This window comes from Elephantulus edwardii, unplaced genomic scaffold (assembly GCF_000299155.1).
Source record: "Elephantulus edwardii isolate Elephantulus edwardi_28Jun2011 unplaced genomic scaffold, EleEdw1.0 scaffold00121, whole genome shotgun sequence".
Lineage (NCBI taxonomy): Eukaryota > Metazoa > Chordata > Mammalia > Macroscelidea > Macroscelididae > Elephantulus > Elephantulus edwardii.
Genome location: NW_006399871.1, coordinates 8,204,042 through 8,218,495, shown reverse-complemented (window position 1 = coordinate 8,218,495; position 14,454 = coordinate 8,204,042).

Below are 14,454 nucleotides of genomic sequence, written 5' to 3'. Positions count from 1 at the left end.
GGCAAAGGAGACGAAGACCCTCAACCAGGTGGGCTGACACAGTGACTGCCACAATGGACTCTTGTGTGTCAGGAACTGTGAGGATGGCACAGGATAGAATAGGGTTCAGATCTTTTATTCATAGGGTCACTGTGAATCATTCTCGACTCAATGGCACCTAAAAACAACAATAGTATTACCTGATCTATCTGTATAGTAAATAACTTGAATATATATATATATATTTAAATTATAGTCCAAATAGATGCTATTTTATATATCATGCATATATAACTATATGTATAAAATATGTATCTGTGTAATATAGTTTGACTAAATATGTGTAGCATGCATATGTTCGAAAACGTTTCTGTGTAACATACCTATGCACATATGTGTATACTCCCATGGGAGTGTGTGTGTGTGTGTGTGTGTGTGTGTGAGAAATGGAATATGTCACATCTACAGCCTTCAAAGCTCTGAGACATTCCTTCCAAAGGACTTTTAAACTCTTTGTAGCTTTCCTTCTCTTCTATCCGTTCCTGGGTTTTCCTTGCTTTCATGTTAAAAGTATCAACCCCATCACATCATCTGGCTGAAGACTCGATCTCTCACCAATGGATCACTTCTCCTTGTACTGAATTGACCTCAGGTGTGTCAAGGATGGTGAGGTTGGCTCGGGAGAGGGCAAAGTTCAGAGCTATTGTTCATAGGGTCCTATGAGTAGCAGTCACTTAACAACTACAATGTGGAGAAGGTCTTGGGCAAAGACCCTCTGGGAAGGGTGGAGCATCAGAGAAAGAGAGGAAGATCCTCAACACGATAGACTGACACGGTGACTGTAACAGTGAGGATGTCAGAGGATCTTGAGGATGCTACGGGACAGGGCAAGGTTCAAGTCTGCTGGTCATAGGTCACAATAAGTCATAGTCAACTCAATGGCACTTAAAACAGCAACCACCTTTCATTACCAGGAAAGGCTGTTCATACAGTTCAGTAAGGAGCCCTGATGTTGCAAACAATGCTTGACTACTAACTTAATAGGTAGTGGTTCGAATCCTCTCTGTGAAAAAAATGACCTAGCAATCAGCTCATGTAAAAATTGCAGCCTGCAGAACCCAAAGGGACAGTTCTGTTTTATCACATGTGGTCACTATAGATTGGAACTGACTATAAGGCACTCAACAAAGACAAGGAGTTTCCCTAAACACTACCTCCCCCTCCTGATTTTTACCATAATCAATACAAAGAATATTCAGATTAGAAGTAACATTTTCTTCTACAAGGCTCAGTCCAACTTTTCAGGTCAGACTTTCAAAATAATCTGATCTTGTCCAGAGTGAAAATAAGTTTCTATTTGCTTTCCTCTGGTGGTCTAGTGGTAAGAGATTGTACTGCAATCTCAAAAGCTCTTGGTTTGAATCCACCAGCTACTCTGAGGTAGAAGGATGGGCAATCTCTTCCCGTGTGATTTACTGCCTCTGAAAACATATCATAGTGTCAGCTACGGGTCAGTTCCAACTCAGTGACATGCAACAACAACAATGATCTTCTCTCCTCACATGGTTAAGACCAAAATCATCTGTCTACTACGTTCATCTTAGCTAGCAACCCAATATTCTGTCTGAAGATAAATTCCCACATGGGTAGGATGGTGTTAAAGAGTTAACATTTCCTCTGTGATTTTAAAAAACTTGTTTATAAAGACACCCTCTAAGATTAATGTTTTCTATTTTTTTTACTTTTAATGTTCCTGTTTTTACATTGAATTATTTAATCCATCTGAAATGTATTTTTGTTTTAATTTTGGTAAAAATAGACATAGCAGAGTATACACCCATTCATCAATCTCTTTGTGTACCACCAAACAACATTAGCTATGTTCTTCATGTAGTGTTGCTGACCTCCATGTTTTTACCCATATTGTCTCAACATAGGGAACCCTAGTGGCTTACTGGTAAGCAGTTGTGCTGCTAATCCAAAGGCAAGAGGTTCAAATCCACCAGCTGCTTCTTGGGAGAAAGCTGAGCAATCGTCTCTCGTGCAATTTACAACCTCTGAAAACTTACTGGAGGGTCAGTTCCAACGTGATGGTACATAACAACAACAACAACAACATTGTCTCACCATCTGTGGTTTAGACTTGCTATCCCTTCCATGTTGAGTCCATGCTGCAGAGTGGAGAGTCACAATTGAATATTTCATCTCACAAAGAGAATTTTTTAAAAGAGCTCAATGCTCATTGTTTATTAACTTTTCTAAACAGTTACTTGATGTCAGTTTAAACTCTCAGCAGGTCCAGTAAGTCTGGAATCTACAAAAATCATAAATTTTAAATTCTGTTCTACATTTCTCCCCTTCTGATGGGGATACATGCGTAGATCTTTGATCAAAATGTCATCTGGAATTATTCTGATGAATATGGGGAAATAATAATTTCATTTTATTTGTCATCAGAATAAATAATCAATCTCCTACCACTAAAATTATTCTTAGAAACTTGCGATGCCTCCTTCGTTGCAGACTCATTTTTAAAACTTATGCCTTAAAATCTGTTTCAAGCCTATTAATTTGGCTCTAGTGCATTCTCTATTCTTGTCCTAGTTACAGACAGTTCTTAATCATTTTGGTTTTAAATTTTTATAATAAAAAAGGAGGAACATTATCTACCAAGAATGAGGCTGCAGGGATGACACTAAAGACATTTAAAAAAAAAAGAAAGAAAGAAAAGAAAAGAAAAATGATCAGGACACAGCAGTGTAGGGCAAGTGACAGGAAGTCATTTAGGGTTGGATGGCGGAGGTACAGGGCTGAAGGAATTGTAGTTGGAGAGCATAAAACTGTGATGAGGAAGCAGTCTGACACTAGGACCCAGAAGAATGCACAGCAGGCTGGGTACAGGACTTAAAAAAAACCAAAACAAAAAACCAACCTCAAAGTCGTTGTCATCTGCCCAGAATTGGTTTATAGCTGACCCTCACGTGGGTGTTTGGAGACTGGAATCACGCAGAAGGGAGATTGCTCATCTTCCTCCCACGGAGCCGTTGGTGGATTTGAACCACCTGACGGGTACTGACTTTGAGTTCGCATCGCAGCTCCCTATGGCTCATGCCAAGAGAATTTTCAGTCAATAAATGTACATGGAGAGCTTACTATATGGCAGAAACTACATTGCCTACAGTCCCACAGACTACCAAAAGGACAAACAAGTCTGTCTTGAAGGAAAGTCAATCAAGTCGCTCCTTAAAGATAGGGATGGTGCAATTTCATCTCATATGCGTTGGACAAGTTGTCAAGAGGGGCCAATACTTTGAAAAAGACACCATGCTGGGAAAGGCAGAGGGTCAGAGAGCGGATGGACCTTCACCAAGACGGATTGACACAGTGACTGTAACAATAGGCTCCAGCGGATGAGACGTGCACAGGATGGAGCAAAGTTCAGATCTGTTGTTCACAGCGTGGCTACGACCCTGTGATGACACCTAATAACAAACCTATTGATTCCTTAATTCAAAGCAGTGAACAAAAGGAGAGAATCCTTCTTTAAAGAGCCTAGTAAAACGAAAACACACTTTCAAAACGAACCCCGTTACTATCAAATCAATTCTGACTCGTAACTACCCTGAAGGGCAACGTAGAGTTGGCTCCATAGTTTCCGAGGCTGCAAATCTCTGCAGAAGCTGATGCTGTCACATCATCCTTGTGGAGCGAGCTGGTGGATTTGAACCTCCAGCCTCTCAGTTAATGGGTTAGCTTAGCTACTATGCTACCAGGGCTTGTTTATTAGAACTAGAGAGAGAAAGTTTGTTTATATGATCAGTTGGGGCTGCAAGTATGGTTTTCCTTTATAATTGAGTTAGTCATTTGTCAGTTTGACTGCTCAGAACATGAACTTTCTTCTTGAATTTGAATTATTCCTCAAGGACATAAGCTCAGTTGTCTAGAAGCAGAAGGCGAGACGGGAATGTCTGTTGTCTGTGATTTCTTAAAGAAGGGCTCTCAGAAAGAGATGAATGAAGGAAGCACATAGAGCAAGGGGAACACTAATAGAGTCTGACCTAAGCTGGAGACCAGCTTCAGCTTGTCCACAGGGGAGTGCTAGATCATAAATTGTACCATAGAGTCTGTCCCATCTGGAGATGTTCATATCAGACCGTATATCAGCTGTAAACTCCTGAGGGTTGATACCTTAATTTCCGGAGTGAGGTTGTTATTGTTCAGATTAGAGTAATTTTGAGGTAAAGGGATAACTGGAGCACAAAGCCCCAATCTCATACTAGAAACATGAGTGAAACATCAAGAGCATTTATTACTCTTAGCATATGAACTTCAACATTAGCCTTCACCCTAATGCTAACTCTCAATAGTAGACAATCATTGAGATGCAGACTGATGGCTCTCTTTGTCCTAAAGTTAAAAATAGTCCCTATTGGCCATAACCATATCCCTAAAATGGACTCTGTTGTTACTCTAAATGCAAACCTGGCCCTGAAGATAACATTAGTCCAATTTATAACCCTAACCTTAGCTATACTCTCAAACTTAACTCTGATGCTAATACTGACCTTGACCCTAACCTAACATTAGAGCAAGGCCTACCCGTAACTCTACCCCCAATCCTAGCCTTAGTCCCAGCCCAGTCAGTCCCTTCTGATTTCTGAGTCCAATTTTCCAATCTTCTCTTTACATCAGTGAGCTTCCCAGGACATTTGCAAAGCATTCCTTTTTCTAACAGAACTTGAAGCAATGTATGCAGTACCAGAGCCCCAGGGAAAAGAGCATTTCAGGACCATTAGGAAAACATTGCATGTGAGTTTTCAGATAACAGGAGTAATCTTCAGTCCGTCATTCAGAGCGAGCCTTTTGGAGCATCAGGTTTAAATGGTTTTAGGTATAAACAGTAGGTCCAGCGGGAGTCCACAGAAAGATTATGTCCCTGATCCTGAGTCCTAAGTATAAATCTGTTTTATATATACAGAATGTGTGTGTGTGTGTGTGTGTGTGTGTGTGTGTGTGTGTGTGTATGCGTGCGTGTGCGCGCACACACACACACACACACATTGTTGTTGTTTAAAAGTCCCATTGAGTTGTAGACAACTCATAGCGACCCTATGGACAAAAGACCTGAACACTTGTATAACTTTCATCGTTTCTCCATGTTCATGGAGTTTCCAGAGGTAAGCTATTTCAGAAGTGGATGCCACCCCCGTTTCCAAGCTTGTTTTAATAGGGGAGCTCCATCAAACATTGTCCGCCACAGGTCACCATTATTTCATTGGACACATTAGTGTCACAGTGTTTAGCATCACAGCAACCATGAGATTACCTCTGTACAGCAAATGGACAGACCAGTGCTGTACCATTTAGAAGAATGTTTGACCAAAAACAATTAAAACCCCTGGGCCCAAATGCCTTTTTAACTAGGAGGCCTAATAAAATCAACTTATAGCCAATGGCCAGCAAACAATGCCCCAGAGTCTTACCAGAACCAAAAATCAAAACCTCTGTAGAGTCAGACTACTTCAGAACACTCCCCACCAGGATTCCAAACCCTTGCTGGTGAATAAATGCCTTTTTAACTAAGAGGCCGAATACAATCAACTTACAACCACATGAAATGTGTGTGTGTGTGTGTATGTATATATGTATATATATATATATATATATGTGTGTGTGTGTATGTATGTATATATAATATACACACAAGTATGTGTGTGTATATATATACACACAAAAAATATATATATACACACACACACACACAATATGCATATATATAGACACACAGTATTTGTCTATATATATACAGTATATATATAATAAATATAGTATATATATAAAAATACAGTGTGTGTGTATATACACCCACACACGTATGTTGTTGATTGCCTTCAAGCTGAGCACGACTCATAGTGACCCTATGAACAAAAGGCCTGAAGCCCCTCTACAACTATCAACACTGATCAAAGTTCATAGAATTTTCAGAGGCATGTTATTTAGGAAGTGGATGCCACTCCTGCTTCCAAATACATATATATATATATAAAATCAGCAGTTGTTAAATATATATATGCCTAGGCCTATGGACTGAGGATAAAAAGGAGCAAGTAAGTACTCTTCCTTTTAGCCATTTCTGCTCATCACAATTGCATCTAAGCCTGAACTAGTCATGGTTCCTATTCACATATCTGTTTAATTAATAAGACTAGCCAGGATAAGAGAGAGATGGTTATTAAAAGAGGGAGAGAGAAACTAGATTGCCACAGGCTTCTTCAGCTGGTGACTTAAATTACAGCTGCTATTTCAGATGTTATCTCTGTATTTCAGGAAATTAATATCCTTGAGTCCTGAATTTTTATGACAATCCTGAGGTCCATACACTTACACCTAATATTCCCTTCAAAATTAAGAAGAAATTGGCACACCTCTTATACCTTATCACTAAGAAACAGATACAATGATTAGGATTTCTGAGGCAACAGATACCATATTCAGACACACGCTACTCTGAATTTGCTGCGTGATGTGAAAACGATGCTGAGTGAGGGGGGTTACTCACCAAGGGTCCGCTGGCTTGTTCAGGCTAATAAACAAGTAGCCCTGAGATTTTCTTCCATCTCCAGCTACGGATACAATGCAGCTCAGAGTGTTTGTATCAGAGCTATACAGATGCTGTAGATAGTATCGATAGCACTGATGGGGACCCTGTGATTCTGAAATGGAATTATCTCTTCTTCTAATAATTCCTGTGAGAAACAGTTCTTGCCCTGGTAGGTAGAATTAAAGATCCACTGGTAACCTAGTGGTAAGACGTTCCCCTGCAATTTCAAAAGCACATGGTTCGAATCCACGAGCTGTCTCATGCGAGAAGGATGGACAATCTCCTTCCGTACAATTTGTTGTTGTTGTTGTTGTTGTTGTTATGTGCCATCGAGTCACCTGTAACTCATAGCGACCCTATGTACAACAGCCCTAAACCCTGCTCTGTTCTGTGCCAACCTCACTGTCTCCAACACACCCACCCTGATTACCCCAGTCACTGAATCAATCTACCTCATAGAGGGTCTTCCCCTCCTGCACTGTCCATTCACCCTCCCAAGCATGATGTCCTTCTCCAAAGACTCGTTCCTCCTTGCAACATGTCCAAAGTTTGTCAGATGAAGGCCCAGAATCCTTGCCTCCAAGAAGCAGCCTGGTACTGCCTCTAAAAACCTGCTGGAGAATCAGCTATGGGTCAGTTCTGACATGACGGCACAAAACAACAACAAGCAGATTAGCATGTGAGCGGTTTAAAATTAACTATGTTATCTTATCCATCAATCCATAAAGACAAGTGTACCCAGTGACACAGCACCGTAAATCACATGTCTTGAAGGGATTAGTTAATTTTCTGTAGAGGTTGTTTGCCTTCCCGCTGTGCCTACCTAGCTCTGGTGCAAGTTTCTATTCCCTTTCTAACCCATAGTGTCTTGTCTTGAAGTCTGTTTGATCAACTGAATAAGAAGGTGGGGGTGGGAATCAAGCCTAATTTACAACTAAGTTCTGAGGATACAGAAGTGGACTTTTTGTGCTTCGTGGATATGAACAGCGAGCAGAAGACGGTGACTGAAAATTCACTCAGTGACCGCCACTGAGTCAGAGCTGACTCATAACTGCCCCTCGGGAGGGTTTTCAGAGGCTGCAAATCGCTCAGGAGGAAACTGCCCATCTTTCTCCCATAGAGCAGCCTGGTGGATATGAACAGTCTACCTTTGGAATGGCAGCACAACTCCCACTAGGCCACCGGGGCTCCCCAGTAAAATCTGAAGGAAAGGAATCTTCCTAGTGAAGAAACACTGGAACAGCAAACCCACTTTGTCTGGAAGCAGACACCCACTTCCGTTGTGGGGCCCCCGGCTCTCGGCAGTCCTCCATTGGAACACGAAAGCGTTCTGAGACTGTAACCCTTCACTGGAGGAGAACGCCCATCTTTTTGCCCTGGAGTGGCTGGCTGGTCCGTAGCCCACTGACTCATCATGCACTGTGATGCCTCTAGTGCTTCTGGGAAGCAGAGAGGCCTGCCTTAAAGAGCAACCCGATTCCTAGGCAGTTGCCAGTGGCCAGGAGAAGTGACAGCCTCCCAAGTTATCACTTCCCTTTGCTGCTTATCCTGATACACTCTGTGCAGCAATTACCACATTATCGCACACTCTCCCACTCCATCCTCCTCCCCAACCCTGCCATTGTGCCCTCTGGACTCAAAGCCTATGAGCAGCAAAGTCCCATGGTCAGCTTTCCTGAAGACACTGTTTTCCCCCTACACCTCTCTCCAGACACGGCTGTTCCTTAACTCACAACTAAATGAATCTTTCTTTCATCTCCTATCCCTTCCTCTTTGTTTTCTGGGGTAATCAGGGTGGCTGGATCAGAGACAGTGTGATTGGCACAGGACAGAGTTTAGGGCTATTGTACATAGGGTCGCTATGAGTTGCGCATAACAACAACAACATCCACTAAAACTACACTCTAGCAGATACTCTGAAATACCCTCTCCTTCTTTTTCTTCACTGGTCATTCTATTTCTCTCATTTCTCCATCTTCTTCCTGCCTGTGTAACTTTTTCTGATTTTGTGGAAATCACATATTTTCACTTCAAGTGATTCTTTTCTCCACGCTCACATAATTGTGTCATGACTAATGCTGCGCTACAATCCCAAAGGCACATGGTTCGAATCCACAGGAGGTGGACAGGCAAGTCTTCTCCGTTTCTATTAACTGCTGCTGAAAACACACTGGAGGGTCAGCCGTGAGTTGGTTTTCTACGTGATGATACATAACAACCACGACAATATGTCATTGAAATGATCTAGATTTGTATACTACATCAGTTTCCATGTTAACTGTTGGGTTGTTTTAAAATTTTATTTTATCATTTTTGTGTGTGGTCGCTATGAGTCGCAGGCAACTCGACGGCACATAACAACAACAACAACAACAACAACAACCATCAAATAGGATCTGAGTGCTACAGGAGGAGACTGCCCCTCTGTCTCCAGCAGAGCATCTGGTGGATTTGAACTGCGTACCTCTGGGACTGCAGTGCAGCTTCTTGCCATTAGGCCACCAGAGCTCCCTTGTCCTTGTTTTTTGATGAGCTTGACAGTTTTGAGGAGTTTTAAGAAATTTTGCAGATGTTCTTTAATTAGAATTTGTCTGATTTTTTTTTCTTATGAGTAGACTTGGGTTTCAACAGTGTTTTGGAGGAAAACCATAGGTTAGAGGTAAAACTCCATACCTACCATGCCAAGGGAACGTACTATCAATATAACATGACTATTAGGGTTAACCTTGATAACCTGGGCGAGGTAGCAGTGTTTGGTGAGTTTTCTCTACTGTGAACTTGGTCTTATTTTTTTTTAACTAAACAAGAAAAATTTATTTACACAAAGTACTAGGAGATACGTAAACACAATATGGTTCAAAAACCAACTCAAATGAAATCATATGTGTATAGTTGGATTCATGATAGTAAGGACTTTGTCCAAAAGCTATACAATGTGAAACATAATGTTAAATGCAAATACAAGTGATGATGGCTCCTTTGACCTCCCATTTCACTGAGTGCCCAAACCCACCAGTCTTTTAGAACTTTTCTTTTACATTATTCTATATCAATAATATGATAATAACTCATTATTCACATTCTCAGCCTCTGATTGGATCCCTGGATTTTATCTCTTTTCTCTGTGTTATTCTCTGCAGATGTAAATCACTGGCTGCTGTTTGAGGCTGGCACGTCCTTCTGAGCATCTATTGTTAGTCTTATGAAATAAGATGATTTCCCCCCATGTTTCTAAATAGCAATTAACTCGTCCCTCAGTTGTCTGATCTTGTCCTTCCTTTCCACCCTGCACTTGTTAGAAAGCAGTCACTGGGGTATGGGTGGGCAGGGAGAAAAATGCAACAATGAATGAATCAAAATCCAAAGTCCCTGTAAATGTTCATGAAAATTGAAAGAAAGGAAGAAAGGAAGGAACGAAGGAAGGAACGAAGGAAGGAAGGGGTCACAATGCACAGTTCACTCCTTAGTGGGAGAGCTGTTTTCCACATCTTTGAGGGGAGGGTATCAACATCATTATGGACCTCCGTAATTTGCTCGCAGTGCTTCTGCACTAGTGACTGTCTCTCCCCCTTTCAATTATTTGTAGTCGTTGGGTGCCATCAAGGAACTCTAATTCCTAGTGACCCTGTGAACCGCAGACTGGGTGGAGCCTGTCCTGTATCATCTTCCTGAACGCTGTCACACTGGAGCTCATCCTTACCGGTACTGTCAGTCCACCTCCTTGACAGGCTTCCTCTCCTGAGCTGGTCCTCAACCTTCCCAGCATGAGGCTTCCCCCCCACACCCGCCCCGAGGACTGTCCCTTGCTGGTAACATGCCCAGAGCAGTGAAATGACGTTTCACCATCCTTGTTCCCAAGAAGCTCCCTGGTTGTGGGCACATCACCCAAGCCAGGCTTGCTTGCTTTTTTGACAGCACAATAATATTCTTCAACGCTACCTATCGCCCCAGAATAGATTCTTCCCATTTCTTATCACAAAGAAATGCTTTTAAATGTTATAACACAACAGGATATGACTATGTTTGTGCTTTGCCTGACTATATATTTTATAGAGTGGTGTGGTGGTTATTAGTATGTGCCTTTGAGTTGGAACAGATCCATACCTGACCCCCTCTAGCAGGTTTTCAGAGACAGCAAATCGCACAGGAGGAGATGGACCCACCTTCTCCCAAAGAGCAGCTGGTGGATTTGAACTATACGTCTTTGGGATTGCAGCGCAGCTTCTTACCACAAAGCCACCAGGCATTCCTATTTTATATAGTAGCAGTTTTTAAAAATTTATTATTATTATTAATTTTAATGAAAATTTAGATATTTTGGATTTCCATCCATTCACTGTTGCACGTTTCTCGCTGCCCAGACCCTCTCTCCAGTTTGTTCTTCTCTTTGAAAAGTAAAAGAAAAATTCTTTCATTGTTTTACAATCTGTCCACCCAAGGCCACTCCACTATACAGCCTTCATTCTGGACTCCTGTCATGACAATAATACCTAATCACATATCCCTTTTAAACAGTTCTCTCTCTCACATCTGTTTCAATGCAGTATACATAATTTATCCCATCTTTCTCAATAGGTTTTTTTAAATAACATATATAAATTCTATGAAGTAGTTCATATATAACTACATATTTTATATTGTCGGCCATGGTCTTTTCAATCACTTTCCACGCCTCTGAAAGCTGGGTGAATAAAGATGACTGAAGAAGAACTGATGGCTCTGAACTGTGTGGTGTTGGAAAATTCCATGGAGAGCTAAAAGAACAAACAGATATGACTTGGAGAAGGTGCAGCCAGAGTGAGTGCTCATGGAGGCAAAGGCGATGAAGTTTTGTCTCATATACTTTGGCATGTTGCTAGGAGACAGACATCATGCTTGGAAAGGTGGAGGGACAGCAAAGGAAAAGGGGACCGTTGACCAGATGGATTGGCACAGTGACTACACCAATGGGCTTAAGTATGTCAGAGATTGTGAGGATGGCACTGGATAGGACAGGGCTCATATCTGTTATTCTTAAGTCCTTATGAGTCATACTTGACTCGATGGCACCCCAGACAACAATAACTGTATCTATCTATCTATCTATCTATCTATCTATCTATCTATCTATTAATCTTCTTTAGGTAACAGATGCTGACTCCTCAAACTCATATTCATATTACCTAAATGGACCAAAAATCATATCCCCTGATACTTCAGAATAAAGCCAAAAACAAAGAGAAGTAAAAAGCATCATTACATAAGTTGAACTGAGAAGAGTATTTTTTTTTACTTTTTACAATGTTCCAAATAGTTTAAAGCAATGTATTTTGTGTGTGTGTCCCGATTTCTCGTAGCAGAAACTCCTAGCTGATCAGCATAATCTATTTTCTTGATCCTAATTTAGGCTTACATGTCCCAGCGTTCTTTGCAGTTAGCAATAGCTATGTAATTTAGATTTTTAAAAATTTTTTAAATTTTTACTTGTGTGTGTGTGTGTACCATCAAATTGGATCTGACTGGTACAGGACGAGATTGTTTCTCCTTCTCCAGCAGAGCATCTGGTGGATTTGAACTGCTCACCTCTGGGATTGCAGTGCAACTTCTTGCCACTAGGCCACCAGAGCTCCATAATTTAGATTTTTTTAACAGGGAGCTCTGGTGGCAAAATCCCTAGGGAGCTGCCCTGCTAACCAAAAGGTGGTGCCTCTCTGGAAGTTCAAATCCACGGGCACACTGCGGGAGAAAGATGGGCAATCTTCTCTTCCATGGCTTACAGCCTCTGAAACAGCACTGGATGGTCAGCTCCAAGTCAGCTATGTCAGTGTGTTGAGTTGTTGAGTCGAGTTAACAAAATTTGAATAGAAGTGGTATGTGCTTCTGCCAAGTCTGGGTAGAAAAACCTTTCCCTCCTGTTCTTTTCTTTTGCGTCATCTGGCATAGTAATGCCTGGTTGATCTACGGTGGCAGAGTCATGACTAATCCAAGTCTTGAGTGAGTGCATTTGATTTTTCTTTTGGCTGTCCGTGGAATATTCAATATTCAATATTCTTCCTAAACATCATATTTCAGTTTTATTACTTGTCCAACTTATTAATTGTCCAACTTTCAGTTACACGTGCGGCAATTGAAAATACTATAGGTTGTGTCAGATGCACCCTAGTCTTTAAAATGACACCATTGCTCTTTAGCACATTAAAGAGAATGGCCCTTTAAAATGGATAGATTTCAGTGGAGGATAAAGGAGCAAGCTTGAATTTGCAAGGAATCCAAGCTCTCTGGCTATAGTGGTTCAAGTGCTTGATTATTAACTGAAGGTCAGTGGAGGGTCATACTCCACCAGCTGCTTCACCAGAGAAAGATGTTTAATCTGCTTTGATAAATATTGATAGCATTAGAAGCCCTGTAAAAGGTCTATTCCATATCACAGGATCATTGAGGTTCAAAATCAACTTGTCAGTAAATAGTTTAGGTTTTTCTTTTAGTAGAAACCCAGAATAGAAAACAGTTTCGATCCAGATGGAAGCTAGGGAAGTGGTGAACGGTGTCAGATTCTTGATTATGTTTTGAACGTAGAGCTGGCGTGATTTTTTAATAGGTTAGACTTGAAATGGAAGGAGAAAGAGTGAATGATGATGACAAGGTTTTTGTCTGGAGTAACTGACATCCAGGGAACTGTGGAAAGCTGAGCTTGGTATCAGAAAGATAGAGTAGGGTGTAGTAGAAAGTGATGTTATTAAAATCCAAATGGTTGTGTCCAAGCAGGAAGTCTGTTTACCTGAGTCCAGAGTCCAGGAGAAAGTCTGTGTGGGAGGTTCAATTTAGGAAGTTATCAGTGTAAATCCTGTAGATTACATGAAACCACTACAGGAGTGCATGTAGTGAGGTTTCCTGGAGGTCAGATAAGGAAAGTGTTTCTGAAAAAGGCTGATAGAGGATGTCTTAAATGCTACTGGTGGATCAAGTGAGAACTGAGAATTGATCCTTCAAGTTGACAATGTGGAGGTCAACGATGGCCTTGATGAAAGTCGTTTTGATGGGCTGGTCTGAACAAACGCCTGAGTAAAATGAGATTTTTATTTTTAAATGGCAAGAAAATAAGAGATAGTGACAGTCATTTATTTTTCCCAAGCAGGTTTGCAAGGCAAAATAAGAGGGTAGTAGCTAGAAGCTGACCAAGAAAGGTTCTTTTTTAGAATGGAAGAAATGACAATATATTTATGTTCTGTATGTTGATGGGAATGCCTTAGTAGAGAGAGTCTGTGGAAGTTCTCTTGTTTCCTTCCATTTCTTGTGAAATAGACAAGGCCACTAGCTAGGAGTGATGAAAGGAAGGAGGCTATCAAAGTGTGAGGTGAGAAGGAAAATTGTGGGTAGGTCTCAACAAGGGATCTTCCAGACTAAGAAAGACCAGGGGGGAAATTATTCAGTGGAAATCCTATGAAGCACATGGTCTGTAGCTATTTATGGCAATAGCCCAGGGCCTGGCAGCCTTTCACTTGGTTTTGCATGGTGTTGCCATGATCTATAAAGCAGTAGCTTGAAAATTTTGGGTGGTCTCAGCCTGGTGTAAGCTGGTGCTTTATTTCCAATAATTGGTCCATTTCCTACTTATCGATTAAGTCAATGTTGTAGTTGTTGTGTACTGGAGAGTCGGAACTGACCCACAGCTGACCCTCTGGTGGGTTTTCAGAGGCAGTTATTTAATCGCATGGGAGGAGATTGCCCATCCTTCTCCCACAGAGTAACTGGTGGCCTCGAACTGTGTGCCTTCAGGATTGCAGCACAGCTTCTTGCCACCGGGCCACCAGAGGTCTCTATTAAAAGTGAATATCATAAGAGTCCGGAATGAGGGTTGTAGAGTGGAATATACTGGCGGTGGGGGTGGGGATGTG